This window comes from Sturnus vulgaris, unplaced genomic scaffold (genome assembly GCF_052056855.1).
Source record: "Sturnus vulgaris isolate bStuVul1 unplaced genomic scaffold, bStuVul1.hap1 Scaffold_151, whole genome shotgun sequence".
Lineage (NCBI taxonomy): Eukaryota > Metazoa > Chordata > Aves > Passeriformes > Sturnidae > Sturnus > Sturnus vulgaris.
The window spans coordinates 1,793,145-1,806,883 of record NW_028276070.1 but is presented as its reverse complement, the minus strand read 5'-3'; positions in this window follow the sequence as shown (position 1 = coordinate 1,806,883).

The window sequence follows — 13,739 nt, the reverse complement described above, 5'->3', positions numbered from 1 at the left end:
TGAACTCCAGCGGTCAGTTTCAGCTCTGCCCAACAGCGTGTTCTCAGTTCAGCTGGCAAGCACGCCCTGTTGCCTTGGCTCCGAGTGCATAGTCACTAGCGAGCACTCACTCGTGTGCTCTTCGCTGCACAGCGCCGCTCGCAAGCGGCTTCGTTCTTCGCCTTCTGCCGTCCGGAGAGAGCTGAACTCCAGCGGTCAGTTTCAGCTCTGCCCAAAAGCGTGTTCTCAGTTCTGCGAGCAAGCACGCCCTCTTGCCTTGGCTCCGAGTGCAAAGACCCTAGCGAGCACTCACTCAGTGCAGTGCACCCAGAAAGACGCTCTCGCTCGTCTTTCAAGGAGCGATTCCTAACAGCAAAGGAAGCAGATGTACAAACTGGATGACGAGAAAGGATAAAGTAGAACACGTCTCTGTCCTCGTACATTTTCGTGTGCGATACTTCCCTCCGGGTCTTCGGTCCTTGCGAAGCTCTATGTACTGCGAGCGCTGCTACTTGCAGCTGAGAAGGACCGTGGGGCTAGCAGCGAATTCGGAGAGCGCTAAGCACGTAGTCAAGAAGCGAGACGTGTCCCTGCAATGCGGTGTTAAGAGCAGCTTCCTCGCGGCGGGGGCGAGCTCCGGCTACAAGTCATTCTCGTTCTGGCAACGGATCTCTGTGAAGGGCGTAGGCGAAAAGCTTTCGTTTTCCGTTCGAACTGCGAGAGAGGCAGACTGTTGCACGGAGCTCTGAGAACAAAGGTGCACGTCCTAGGCGGGCTTGGGCAGAAGCAGCGTTCTCGAGCTCTTGGCTGCCAGCACACTGCTGGCGGTGGGGCGCCCCTGCAGCGGCTTCTGGCCGCCGGCAAGTGAAAGCGGCGCCAGGCGAGGGCGAGGGAGAGGGCGGTGAACGAAGCGGCACAAGAGCCGTGCTTGTGTGCACCACGTTACAGGCTACTAGGAGAGGAAGGTGGTTGACTCTCGCTTGCCTTCCCAGGTGCCCTTAGCAGTCGGAAGGAGCTGAACTCCAGCGGTCAGTTTCAGCTCTGCCCAACAGCGTGTTCTCAGTTCAGCTGGCAAGCACGCCCTCTTGCCTTGGCTCCGAGTGCAAAGACCCTAGCGAGCACTCAGTGCAGTGCAACCAGAAAGACGCTCTCGATTGTCTTTCAAGGAGCGATTCCTAACAGCAAAGGAAGCAGATGTACAAACTGGATGACGAGAAAGGACAATGTAGAACACGTCTCTGTCCTCGTACATTTTCGTGTGCGATACTTCCCTCCGGGTCTTCGGTCCTTGCGAAGCTCTATGTACTGCGAGCGCTGCTACTTGCAGCTGAGAAGGACCGTGGAGCTAGCAGCGAATTCGGAGAGCGCTAAGCACGTAGACAAGAAGCGAGACGTGTCCCTGCAATGCGGTGCTAAGAGCAGCTTCCTCGCGGCGGGGGCGAGCTCCGGCTACAAGTCATTCTCGTTCTGGCAACGGATCTCTGTGAAGGGCGTAGGCGAAAAGCTTTCGTTTTCCGTTCGAACTGCGAGAGAGGCAGACTGTTGCACGGAGCTCTGAGAACAAAGTTGCACGCGCCTAGGCGGGCTTGGGCAGAAGCAGCGTTCTCGAGCTCTTGGCTGCCAGCACACTGCTGGCTATGTGGCGCCCCTGCAGCGGCTTCTGGCCGCCGGGAAGTGAAAGCGGCGCCAGGCGAGGGCGAGGGAGAGGGCGGTGAACGAAGCGGCACAAGAGCCGTGCTTGTGTGCACCACGTTACAGGCTACTAGGAGAGGAAGGTGGTTGACTCTCGCTTTCCTTCGCAAGTGCCCTTAGCAGTAGGAAGGAGCTGAACTCCAGCGGTCAGTTTCAGCTCTGCCCAACAGGGTGTTCTCAGTTCAGCTGGCAAGCACGCCCTGTTGCCTTGGCTCCGAGTGCATAGTCACTAGCGAGCACTCACTCGTGTGCTCTTCGCTGCACAGCGCCGCTCGCAAGCGGCTTCGTTCTTCGCCTTCTGCCGTCCGGAGAGAGCTGAACTCCAGCGGTCAGTTTCAGCTCTGCCCAAAAGCGTGTTCTCAGTTCTGCGAGCAAGCACGCCCTCTTGCCTTGGCTCCGAGTGCAAAGACCCTAGCGAGCACTCACTCAGTGCAGTGCACCCAGAAAGACGCTCTCGCTCGTCTTTCAAGGAGCGATTCCTAACAGCAAAGGAAGCAGATGTACAAACTGGATGACGAGAAAGGATAAAGTAGAACACGTCTCTGTCCTCGTACATTTTCGTGTGCGATACTTCCCTCCGGGTCTTCGGTCCTTGCGAAGCTCTGTGTACTGCGAGCGCTGCTACTTGCAGCTGAGAAGGACCGTGGGGCTAGCAGCGAATTCGGAGAGCGCTAAGCACGTAGTCAAGAAGCGAGACGTGTCCCTGCAATGCGGTGCTAAGAGCAGCTTCCTCGCGGCGGGGGCGAGCTCCGGCTACAAGTCATTCTCGTCCTGGCAACGGATCTCTGTGAAGGGCTTAGGCGAAAAGCTTTCGTTTTCCGTTCGAACTGCGAGAGAGGCAGACTGTTGCACGGAGCTCTGAGAACAAAGGTGCACGTCCTAGGCGGGCTTGGGCAGAAGCAGCGTTCTCGAGCTCTTGGCTGCCAGCACACTGCTGGCTATGTGGCGCCCCTGCAGCGGCTTCTGGCCGCCGGGAAGTGAAAGCGGCGCCAGGCGAGGGCGAGGGAGAGGGCGGTGAACGAAGCGGCACAAGAGCCGTGCTTGTGTGCACCACGTTACAGGCTACTAGGAGAGGAAGGTGGTTGACTCTCGCTTTCCTTCGCAAGTGCCCTTAGCAGTAGGAAGGAGCTGAACTCCAGCGGTCAGTTTCAGCTCTGCCCAACAGCGTGTTCTCAGTTCAGCTGGCAAGCACGCCCTCTTGCCTTGGCTCCGAGTGCAAAGACCCTAGCGAGCACTCACTCAGTGCAGTGCACCCAGAAAGACGCTCTCGCTTGTCTTTCAAGGAGCGATTCCTAACAGCAAAGGAAGCAGATGTACAAACTGGATGACGAGAAAGGACAATGTAGAACACGTCTCTGTCCTCGTACATTTTCGTGTGCGATATGTCCCTCCGGGTCTTCGGTCCTTGCGAAGCTCTATGTACTGCGAGCGCTGCTACTTGCAGCTGAGAAGGACCGTGGGGCTAGCAGCGAATTCGGAGAGCGCTAAGCACGTAGACAAGAAGCGAGACGTGTCCCTGCAATGCGGTGCTAAGAGCAGCTTCCTCGCGGCGGGGGCGAGCTCCGGCTACAAGTCATTCTCGTTCTGGCAACGGATCTCTGTGAAGGGCGTAGGCGAAAAGCTTTCGTTTTCCGTTCGAACTGCGAGAGAGGCAGACTGTTGCACGGAGCTCTGAGAACAAAGGTGCACGTCCTAGGCGGGCTTGGGCAGAAGCAGCGTTCTCGAGCTCTTGGCTGCCAGCACACTGCTGGCGGTGGGGCGCCCCTGCAGCGGCTTCTGGCCGCCGGGAAGTGAAAGCGGCGCCAGGCGAGGGCGAGGGAGAGGGCGGTGAACGAAGCGGCACAAGAGCCGTGCTTGTGTGCACCACGTTACAGGCTACTAGGAGAGGAAGGTGGTTGACTCTCGCTTTCCTTCGCAAGTGCCCTTAGCAGTAGGAAGGAGCTGAACTCCAGCGGTCAGTTTCAGCTCTGCCCAACAGCGTGTTCTCAGTTCAGCTGGCAAGCACGCCCTGTTGCCTTGGCTCCGAGTGCATAGTCACTAGCGAGCACTCACTCGTGTGCTCTTCGCTGCACTGCGCCGCTCGCAAGCGGCTTCGTTCTTCGCCTTCTGCCGTCCGGAGAGAGCTGAACTCCAGCGGTCAGTTTAAGCTCGGCCCAAAAGCGTGTTCTCAGTTCTGCGAGCAAGCACGCCCTCTTGCCTTGGCTCCGAGTGCAAAGACCCTAGCGAGCACTCACTCAGTGCAGTGCACCCAGAAAGACGCTCTCGCTCGTCTTTCAAGGAGCGATTCCTAACAGCAAAGGAAGCAGATGTACAAACTGGATGACGAGAAAGGATAAAGTAGAACACGTCTCTGTCCTCGTACATTTTCGTGTGCGATACTTCCCTCCGGGTCTTCGGTCCTTGCGAAGCTCTATGTACTGCGAGCGCTGCTACTTGCAGCTGAGAAGGACCGTGGGGCTAGCAGCGAATTCGGAGAGCGCTAAGCACGTAGTCAAGAAGCGAGACGTGTCCCTGCAATGCGGTGTTAAGAGCAGCTTCCTCGCGGCGGGGGCGAGCTCCGGCTACAAGTCATTCTCGTTCTGGCAACGGATCTCTGTGAAGGGCGTAGGCGAAAAGCTTTCGTTTTCCGTTCGAACTGCGAGAGAGGCAGACTGTTGCACGGAGCTCTGAGAACAAAGGTGCACGTCCTAGGCGGGCTTGGGCAGAAGCAGCGTTCTCGAGCTCTTGGCTGCCAGCACACTGCTGGCGGTGGGGCGCCCCTGCAGCGGCTTCTGGCCGCCGGGAAGTGAAAGCGGCGCCAGGCGAGGGCGAGGGAGAGGGCGGTGAACGAAGCGGCACAAGAGCCGTGCTTGTGTGCACCACGTTACAGGCTACTAGGAGAGGAAGGTGGTTGACTCTCGCTTGCCTTCCCAGGTGCCCTTAGCAGTCGGAAGGAGCTGAACTCCAGCGGTCAGTTTCAGCTCTGCCCAACAGCGTGTTCTCAGTTCAGCTGGCAAGCACGCCCTCTTGCCTTGGCTCCGAGTGCAAAGACCCTAGCGAGCACTCAGTGCAGTGCAACCAGAAAGACGCTCTCGATTGTCTTTCAAGGAGCGATTCCTAACAGCAAAGGAAGCAGATGTACAAACTGGATGACGAGAAAGGACAATGTAGAACACGTCTCTGTCCTCGTACATTTTCGTGTGCGATACTTCCCTCCGGGTCTTCGGTCCTTGCGAAGCTCTATGTACTGCGAGCGCTGCTACTTGCAGCTGAGAAGGACCGTGGAGCTAGCAGCGAATTCGGAGAGCGCTAAGCACGTAGACAAGAAGCGAGACGTGTCCCTGCAATGCGGTGCTAAGAGCAGCTTCCTCGCGGCGGGGGCGAGCTCCGGCTACAAGTCATTCTCGTTCTGGCAACGGATCTCTGTGAAGGGCGTAGGCGAAAAGCTTTCGTTTTCCGTTCGAACTGCGAGAGAGGCAGACTGTTGCACGGAGCTCTGAGAACAAAGTTGCACGCGCCTAGGCGGGCTTGGGCAGAAGCAGCGTTCTCTAGCTCTTGGCTGCCAGCACACTGCTGGCGGTGGGGCGCCCCTGCAGCGGCTTCTGGCCGCCGGGAAGTGAAAGCGGCGCCAGGCGAGGGCGAGGGAGAGGGCGGTGAACGAAGCGGCACAAGAGCCGTGCTTGTGTGCACCACGTTACAGGCTACTAGGAGAGGAAGGTGGTTGACTCTCGCTTTCCTTCGCAAGTGCCCTTAGCAGTAGGAAGGAGCTGAACTCCAGCGGTCAGTTTCAGCTCTGCCCAACAGCGTGTTCTCAGTTCAGCTGGCAAGCACGCCCTGTTGCCTTGGCTCCGAGTGCATAGTCACTAGCGAGCACTCACTCGTGTGCTCTTCGCTGCACAGCGCCGCTCGCAAGCGGCTTCGTTCTTCGCCTTCTGCCGTCCGGAGAGAGCTGAACTCCAGCGGTCAGTTTCAGCTCTGCCCAACAGCGTGTTCTCAGTTCAGCTGGCAAGCACGCCCTCTTGCCTTGGCTCCGAGTGCAAAGACCCTAGCGAGCACTCACTCAGTGCAGTGCACCCAGAAAGACGCTCTCGCTCGTCTTTCAAGGAGCGATTCCTAACAGCAAAGGAAGCAGATGTACAAACTGGATGACGAGAAAGGATAAAGTAGAACACGTCTCTGTCCTCGTACATTTTCGTGTGCGATACTTCCCTCCGGGTCTTCGGTCCTTGCGAAGCTCTGTGTACTGCGAGCGCTGCTACTTGCAGCTGAGAAGGACCGTGGGGCTAGCAGCGAATTCGGAGAGCGCTAAGCACGTAGTCAAGAAGCGAGACGTGTCCCTGCAATGCGGTGCTAAGAGCAGCTTCCTCGCGGCGGGGGCGAGCTCCGGCTACAAGTCATTCTCGTCCTGGCAACGGATCTCTGTGAAGGGCTTAGGCGAAAAGCTTTCGTTTTCCGTTCGAACTGCGAGAGAGGCAGACTGTTGCACGGAGCTCTGAGAACAAAGGTGCACGTCCTAGGCGGGCTTGGGCAGAAGCAGCGTTCTCGAGCTCTTGGCTGCCAGCACACTGCTGGCTATGTGGCGCCCCTGCAGCGGCTTCTGGCCGCCGGGAAGTGAAAGCGGCGCCAGGCGAGGGCGAGGGAGAGGGCGGTGAACGAAGCGGCACAAGAGCCGTGCTTGTGTGCACCACGTTACAGGCTACTAGGAGAGGAAGGTGGTTGACTCTCGCTTTCCTTCGCAAGTGCCCTTAGCAGTAGGAAGGAGCTGAACTCCAGCGGTCAGTTTCAGCTCTGCCCAACAGCGTGTTCTCAGTTCAGCTGGCAAGCACGCCCTCTTGCCTTGGCTCCGAGTGCAAAGACCCTAGCGAGCACTCACTCAGTGCAGTGCACCCAGAAAGACGCTCTCGCTTGTCTTTCAAGGAGCGATTCCTAACAGCAAAGGAAGCAGATGTACAAACTGGATGACGAGAAAGGACAATGTAGAACACGTCTCTGTCCTCGTACATTTTCGTGTGCGATATGTCCCTCCGGGTCTTCGGTCCTTGCGAAGCTCTATGTACTGCGAGCGCTGCTACTTGCAGCTGAGAAGGACCGTGGGGCTAGCAGCGAATTCGGAGAGCGCTAAGCACGTAGACAAGAAGCGAGACGTGTCCCTGCAATGCGGTGCTAAGAGCAGCTTCCTCGCGGCGGGGGCGAGCTCCGGCTACAAGTCATTCTCGTTCTGGCAACGGATCTCTGTGAAGGGCGTAGGCGAAAAGCTTTCGTTTTCCGTTCGAACTGCGAGAGAGGCAGACTGTTGCACGGAGCTCTGAGAACAAAGGTGCACGTCCTAGGCGGGCTTGGGCAGAAGCAGCGTTCTCGAGCTCTTGGCTGCCAGCACACTGCTGGCGGTGGGGCGCCCCTGCAGCGGCTTCTGGCCGCCGGGAAGTGAAAGCGGCGCCAGGCGAGGGCGAGGGAGAGGGCGGTGAACGAAGCGGCACAAGAGCCGTGCTTGTGTGCACCACGTTACAGGCTACTAGGAGAGGAAGGTGGTTGACTCTCGCTTTCCTTCGCAAGTGCCCTTAGCAGTAGGAAGGAGCTGAACTCCAGCGGTCAGTTTCAGCTCTGCCCAACAGCGTGTTCTCAGTTCAGCTGGCAAGCACGCCCTGTTGCCTTGGCTCCGAGTGCATAGTCACTAGCGAGCACTCACTCGTGTGCTCTTCGCTGCACTGCGCCGCTCGCAAGCGGCTTCGTTCTTCGCCTTCTGCCGTCCGGAGAGAGCTGAACTCCAGCGGTCAGTTTAAGCTCGGCCCAAAAGCGTGTTCTCAGTTCTGCGAGCAAGCACGCCCTCTTGCCTTGGCTCCGAGTGCAAAGACCCTAGCGAGCACTCACTCAGTGCAGTGCACCCAGAAAGACGCTCTCGCTCGTCTTTCAAGGAGCGATTCCTAACAGCAAAGGAAGCAGATGTACAAACTGGATGACGAGAAAGGATAAAGTAGAACACGTCTCTGTCCTCGTACATTTTCGTGTGCGATACTTCCCTCCGGGTCTTCGGTCCTTGCGAAGCTCTATGTACTGCGAGCGCTGCTACTTGCAGCTGAGAAGGACCGTGGGGCTAGCAGCGAATTCGGAGAGCGCTAAGCACGTAGTCAAGAAGCGAGACGTGTCCCTGCAATGCGGTGTTAAGAGCAGCTTCCTCGCGGCGGGGGCGAGCTCCGGCTACAAGTCATTCTCGTTCTGGCAACGGATCTCTGTGAAGGGCGTAGGCGAAAAGCTTTCGTTTTCCGTTCGAACTGCGAGAGAGGCAGACTGTTGCACGGAGCTCTGAGAACAAAGGTGCACGTCCTAGGCGGGCTTGGGCAGAAGCAGCGTTCTCGAGCTCTTGGCTGCCAGCACACTGCTGGCGGTGGGGCGCCCCTGCAGCGGCTTCTGGCCGCCGGCAAGTGAAAGCGGCGCCAGGCGAGGGCGAGGGAGAGGGCGGTGAACGAAGCGGCACAAGAGCCGTGCTTGTGTGCACCACGTTACAGGCTACTAGGAGAGGAAGGTGGTTGACTCTCGCTTGCCTTCCCAGGTGCCCTTAGCAGTCGGAAGGAGCTGAACTCCAGCGGTCAGTTTCAGCTCTGCCCAACAGCGTGTTCTCAGTTCAGCTGGCAAGCACGCCCTCTTGCCTTGGCTCCGAGTGCAAAGACCCTAGCGAGCACTCAGTGCAGTGCAACCAGAAAGACGCTCTCGATTGTCTTTCAAGGAGCGATTCCTAACAGCAAAGGAAGCAGATGTACAAACTGGATGACGAGAAAGGACAATGTAGAACACGTCTCTGTCCTCGTACATTTTCGTGTGCGATACTTCCCTCCGGGTCTTCGGTCCTTACGAAGCTCTATGTACTGCGAGCGCTGCTACTTGCAGCTGAGAAGGACCGTGGAGCTAGCAGCGAATTCGGAGAGCGCTAAGCACGTAGACAAGAAGCGAGACGTGTCCCTGCAATGCGGTGCTAAGAGCAGCTTCCTCGCGGCGGGGGCGAGCTCCGGCTACAAGTCATTCTCGTTCTGGCAACGGATCTCTGTGAAGGGCGTAGGCGAAAAGCTTTCGTTTTCCGTTCGAACTGCGAGAGAGGCAGACTGTTGCACGGAGCTCTGAGAACAAAGTTGCACGCGCCTAGGCGGGCTTGGGCAGAAGCAGCGTTCTCGAGCTCTTGGCTGCCAGCACACTGCTGGCTATGTGGCGCCCCTGCAGCGGCTTCTGGCCGCCGGGAAGTGAAAGCGGCGCCAGGCGAGGGCGAGGGAGAGGGCGGTGAACGAAGCGGCACAAGAGCCGTGCTTGTGTGCACCACGTTACAGGCTACTAGGAGAGGAAGGTGGTTGACTCTCGCTTTCCTTCGCAAGTGCCCTTAGCAGTAGGAAGGAGCTGAACTCCAGCGGTCAGTTTCAGCTCTGCCCAACAGGGTGTTCTCAGTTCAGCTGGCAAGCACGCCCTGTTGCCTTGGCTCCGAGTGCATAGTCACTAGCGAGCACTCACTCGTGTGCTCTTCGCTGCACAGCGCCGCTCGCAAGCGGCTTCGTTCTTCGCCTTCTGCCGTCCGGAGAGAGCTGAACTCCAGCGGTCAGTTTCAGCTCTGCCCAAAAGCGTGTTCTCAGTTCTGCGAGCAAGCACGCCCTCTTGCCTTGGCTCCGAGTGCAAAGACCCTAGCGAGCACTCACTCAGTGCAGTGCACCCAGAAAGACGCTCTCGCTCGTCTTTCAAGGAGCGATTCCTAACAGCAAAGGAAGCAGATGTACAAACTGGATGACGAGAAAGGATAAAGTAGAACACGTCTCTGTCCTCGTACATTTTCGTGTGCGATACTTCCCTCCGGGTCTTCGGTCCTTGCGAAGCTCTGTGTACTGCGAGCGCTGCTACTTGCAGCTGAGAAGGACCGTGGGGCTAGCAGCGAATTCGGAGAGCGCTAAGCACGTAGTCAAGAAGCGAGACGTGTCCCTGCAATGCGGTGCTAAGAGCAGCTTCCTCGCGGCGGGGGCGAGCTCCGGCTACAAGTCATTCTCGTCCTGGCAACGGATCTCTGTGAAGGGCTTAGGCGAAAAGCTTTCGTTTTCCGTTCGAACTGCGAGAGAGGCAGACTGTTGCACGGAGCTCTGAGAACAAAGGTGCACGTCCTAGGCGGGCTTGGGCAGAAGCAGCGTTCTCGAGCTCTTGGCTGCCAGCACACTGCTGGCTATGTGGCGCCCCTGCAGCGGCTTCTGGCCGCCGGGAAGTGAAAGCGGCGCCAGGCGAGGGCGAGGGAGAGGGCGGTGAACGAAGCGGCACAAGAGCCGTGCTTGTGTGCACCACGTTACAGGCTACTAGGAGAGGAAGGTGGTTGACTCTCGCTTTCCTTCGCAAGTGCCCTTAGCAGTAGGAAGGAGCTGAACTCCAGCGGTCAGTTTCAGCTCTGCCCAACAGCGTGTTCTCAGTTCAGCTGGCAAGCACGCCCTCTTGCCTTGGCTCCGAGTGCAAAGACCCTAGCGAGCACTCACTCAGTGCAGTGCACCCAGAAAGACGCTCTCGCTTGTCTTTCAAGGAGCGATTCCTAACAGCAAAGGAAGCAGATGTACAAACTGGATGACGAGAAAGGACAATGTAGAACACGTCTCTGTCCTCGTACATTTTCGTGTGCGATATGTCCCTCCGGGTCTTCGGTCCTTGCGAAGCTCTATGTACTGCGAGCGCTGCTACTTGCAGCTGAGAAGGACCGTGGGGCTAGCAGCGAATTCGGAGAGCGCTAAGCACGTAGACAAGAAGCGAGACGTGTCCCTGCAATGCGGTGCTAAGAGCAGCTTCCTCGCGGCGGGGGCGAGCTCCGGCTACAAGTCATTCTCGTTCTGGCAACGGATCTCTGTGAAGGGCGTAGGCGAAAAGCTTTCGTTTTCCGTTCGAACTGCGAGAGAGGCAGACTGTTGCACGGAGCTCTGAGAACAAAGGTGCACGTCCTAGGCGGGCTTGGGCAGAAGCAGCGTTCTCGAGCTCTTGGCTGCCAGCACACTGCTGGCGGTGGGGCGCCCCTGCAGCGGCTTCTGGCCGCCGGGAAGTGAAAGCGGCGCCAGGCGAGGGCGAGGGAGAGGGCGGTGAACGAAGCGGCACAAGAGCCGTGCTTGTGTGCACCACGTTACAGGCTACTAGGAGAGGAAGGTGGTTGACTCTCGCTTTCCTTCGCAAGTGCCCTTAGCAGTAGGAAGGAGCTGAACTCCAGCGGTCAGTTTCAGCTCTGCCCAACAGCGTGTTCTCAGTTCAGCTGGCAAGCACGCCCTGTTGCCTTGGCTCCGAGTGCATAGTCACTAGCGAGCACTCACTCGTGTGCTCTTCGCTGCACTGCGCCGCTCGCAAGCGGCTTCGTTCTTCGCCTTCTGCCGTCCGGAGAGAGCTGAACTCCAGCGGTCAGTTTAAGCTCGGCCCAAAAGCGTGTTCTCAGTTCTGCGAGCAAGCACGCCCTCTTGCCTTGGCTCCGAGTGCAAAGACCCTAGCGAGCACTCACTCAGTGCAGTGCACCCAGAAAGACGCTCTCGCTCGTCTTTCAAGGAGCGATTCCTAACAGCAAAGGAAGCAGATGTACAAACTGGATGACGAGAAAGGATAAAGTAGAACACGTCTCTGTCCTCGTACATTTTCGTGTGCGATACTTCCCTCCGGGTCTTCGGTCCTTGCGAAGCTCTATGTACTGCGAGCGCTGCTACTTGCAGCTGAGAAGGACCGTGGGGCTAGCAGCGAATTCGGAGAGCGCTAAGCACGTAGTCAAGAAGCGAGACGTGTCCCTGCAATGCGGTGTTAAGAGCAGCTTCCTCGCGGCGGGGGCGAGCTCCGGCTACAAGTCATTCTCGTTCTGGCAACGGATCTCTGTGAAGGGCGTAGGCGAAAAGCTTTCGTTTTCCGTTCGAACTGCGAGAGAGGCAGACTGTTGCACGGAGCTCTGAGAACAAAGGTGCACGTCCTAGGCGGGCTTGGGCAGAAGCAGCGTTCTCGAGCTCTTGGCTGCCAGCACACTGCTGGCGGTGGGGCGCCCCTGCAGCGGCTTCTGGCCGCCGGGAAGTGAAAGCGGCGCCAGGCGAGGGCGAGGGAGAGGGCGGTGAACGAAGCGGCACAAGAGCCGTGCTTGTGTGCACCACGTTACAGGCTACTAGGAGAGGAAGGTGGTTGACTCTCGCTTGCCTTCCCAGGTGCCCTTAGCAGTCGGAAGGAGCTGAACTCCAGCGGTCAGTTTCAGCTCTGCCCAACAGCGTGTTCTCAGTTCAGCTGGCAAGCACGCCCTCTTGCCTTGGCTCCGAGTGCAAAGACCCTAGCGAGCACTCAGTGCAGTGCAACCAGAAAGACGCTCTCGATTGTCTTTCAAGGAGCGATTCCTAACAGCAAAGGAAGCAGATGTACAAACTGGATGACGAGAAAGGACAATGTAGAACACGTCTCTGTCCTCGTACATTTTCGTGTGCGATACTTCCCTCCGGGTCTTCGGTCCTTGCGAAGCTCTATGTACTGCGAGCGCTGCTACTTGCAGCTGAGAAGGACCGTGGAGCTAGCAGCGAATTCGGAGAGCGCTAAGCACGTAGACAAGAAGCGAGACGTGTCCCTGCAATGCGGTGCTAAGAGCAGCTTCCTCGCGGCGGGGGCGAGCTCCGGCTACAAGTCATTCTCGTTCTGGCAACGGATCTCTGTGAAGGGCGTAGGCGAAAAGCTTTCGTTTTCCGTTCGAACTGCGAGAGAGGCAGACTGTTGCACGGAGCTCTGAGAACAAAGTTGCACGCGCCTAGGCGGGCTTGGGCAGAAGCAGCGTTCTCTAGCTCTTGGCTGCCAGCACACTGCTGGCGGTGGGGCGCCCCTGCAGCGGCTTCTGGCCGCCGGGAAGTGAAAGCGGCGCCAGGCGAGGGCGAGGGAGAGGGCGGTGAACGAAGCGGCACAAGAGCCGTGCTTGTGTGCACCACGTTACAGGCTACTAGGAGAGGAAGGTGGTTGACTCTCGCTTTCCTTCGCAAGTGCCCTTAGCAGTAGGAAGGAGCTGAACTCCAGCGGTCAGTTTCAGCTCTGCCCAACAGGGTGTTCTCAGTTCAGCTGGCAAGCACGCCCTGTTGCCTTGGCTCCGAGTGCATAGTCACTAGCGAGCACTCACTCGTGTGCTGTTCGCTGCACAGCGCCGCTCGCAAGCGGCTTCGTTCTTCGCCTTCTGCCGTCCGGAGAGAGCTGAACTCCAGCGGTCAGTTTCAGCTCTGCCCAAAAGCGTGTTCTCAGTTCTGCGAGCAAGCACGCCCTCTTGCCTTGGCTCCGAGTGCAAAGACCCTAGCGAGCACTCACTCAGTGCAGTGCACCCAGAAAGACGCTCTCGCTCGTCTTTCAAGGAGCGATTCCTAACAGCAAAGGAAGCAGATGTACAAACTGGATGACGAGAAAGGATAAAGTAGAACACGTCTCTGTCCTCGTACATTTTCGTGTGCGATACTTCCCTCCGGGTCTTCGGTCCTTGCGAAGCTCTATGTACTGCGAGCGCTGCTACTTGCAGCTGAGAAGGACCGTGGGGCTAGCAGCGAATTCGGAGAGCGCTAAGCACGTAGTCAAGAAGCGAGACGTGTCCCTGCAATGCGGTGTTAAGAGCAGCTTCCTGGCGGCGGGGGCGAGCTCCGGCTACAAGTCATTCTCGTTCTGGCAACGGATCTCTGTGAAGGGCGTAGGCGAAAAGCTTTCGTTTTCCGTTCGAACTGCGAGAGAGGCAGACTGTTGCACGGAGCTCTGAGAACAAAGGTGCACGTCCTAGGCGGGCTTGGGCAGAAGCAGCGTTCTCGAGCTCTTGGCTGCCGGCACACTGCTGGCTATGTGGCGCCCCTGCGGCGTCTTCTGGCCGCCGGCAAGTGAAAGCGGAGCCAGGCGTAGGCGTGGGCGAGGGCGGTGAACGAAGCGGCACAAGAGCCGTGGTTTTGTGCACCACGTTACAGGCTACTGGGAGAGGAAGGTGGTTGACTCTCGCTTGCCTTCCCAGGTGCCCTTAGCAGTCGGAAGGAGCTGAACTCCAGCGGTCAGTTTCAGCTCTGCCCAACAGCGTGTTCTCAGTTCAGCTGGCAAGCACGCCCTCTTGCCTTGGCTCCGAGTGCAAAGACCCTAGC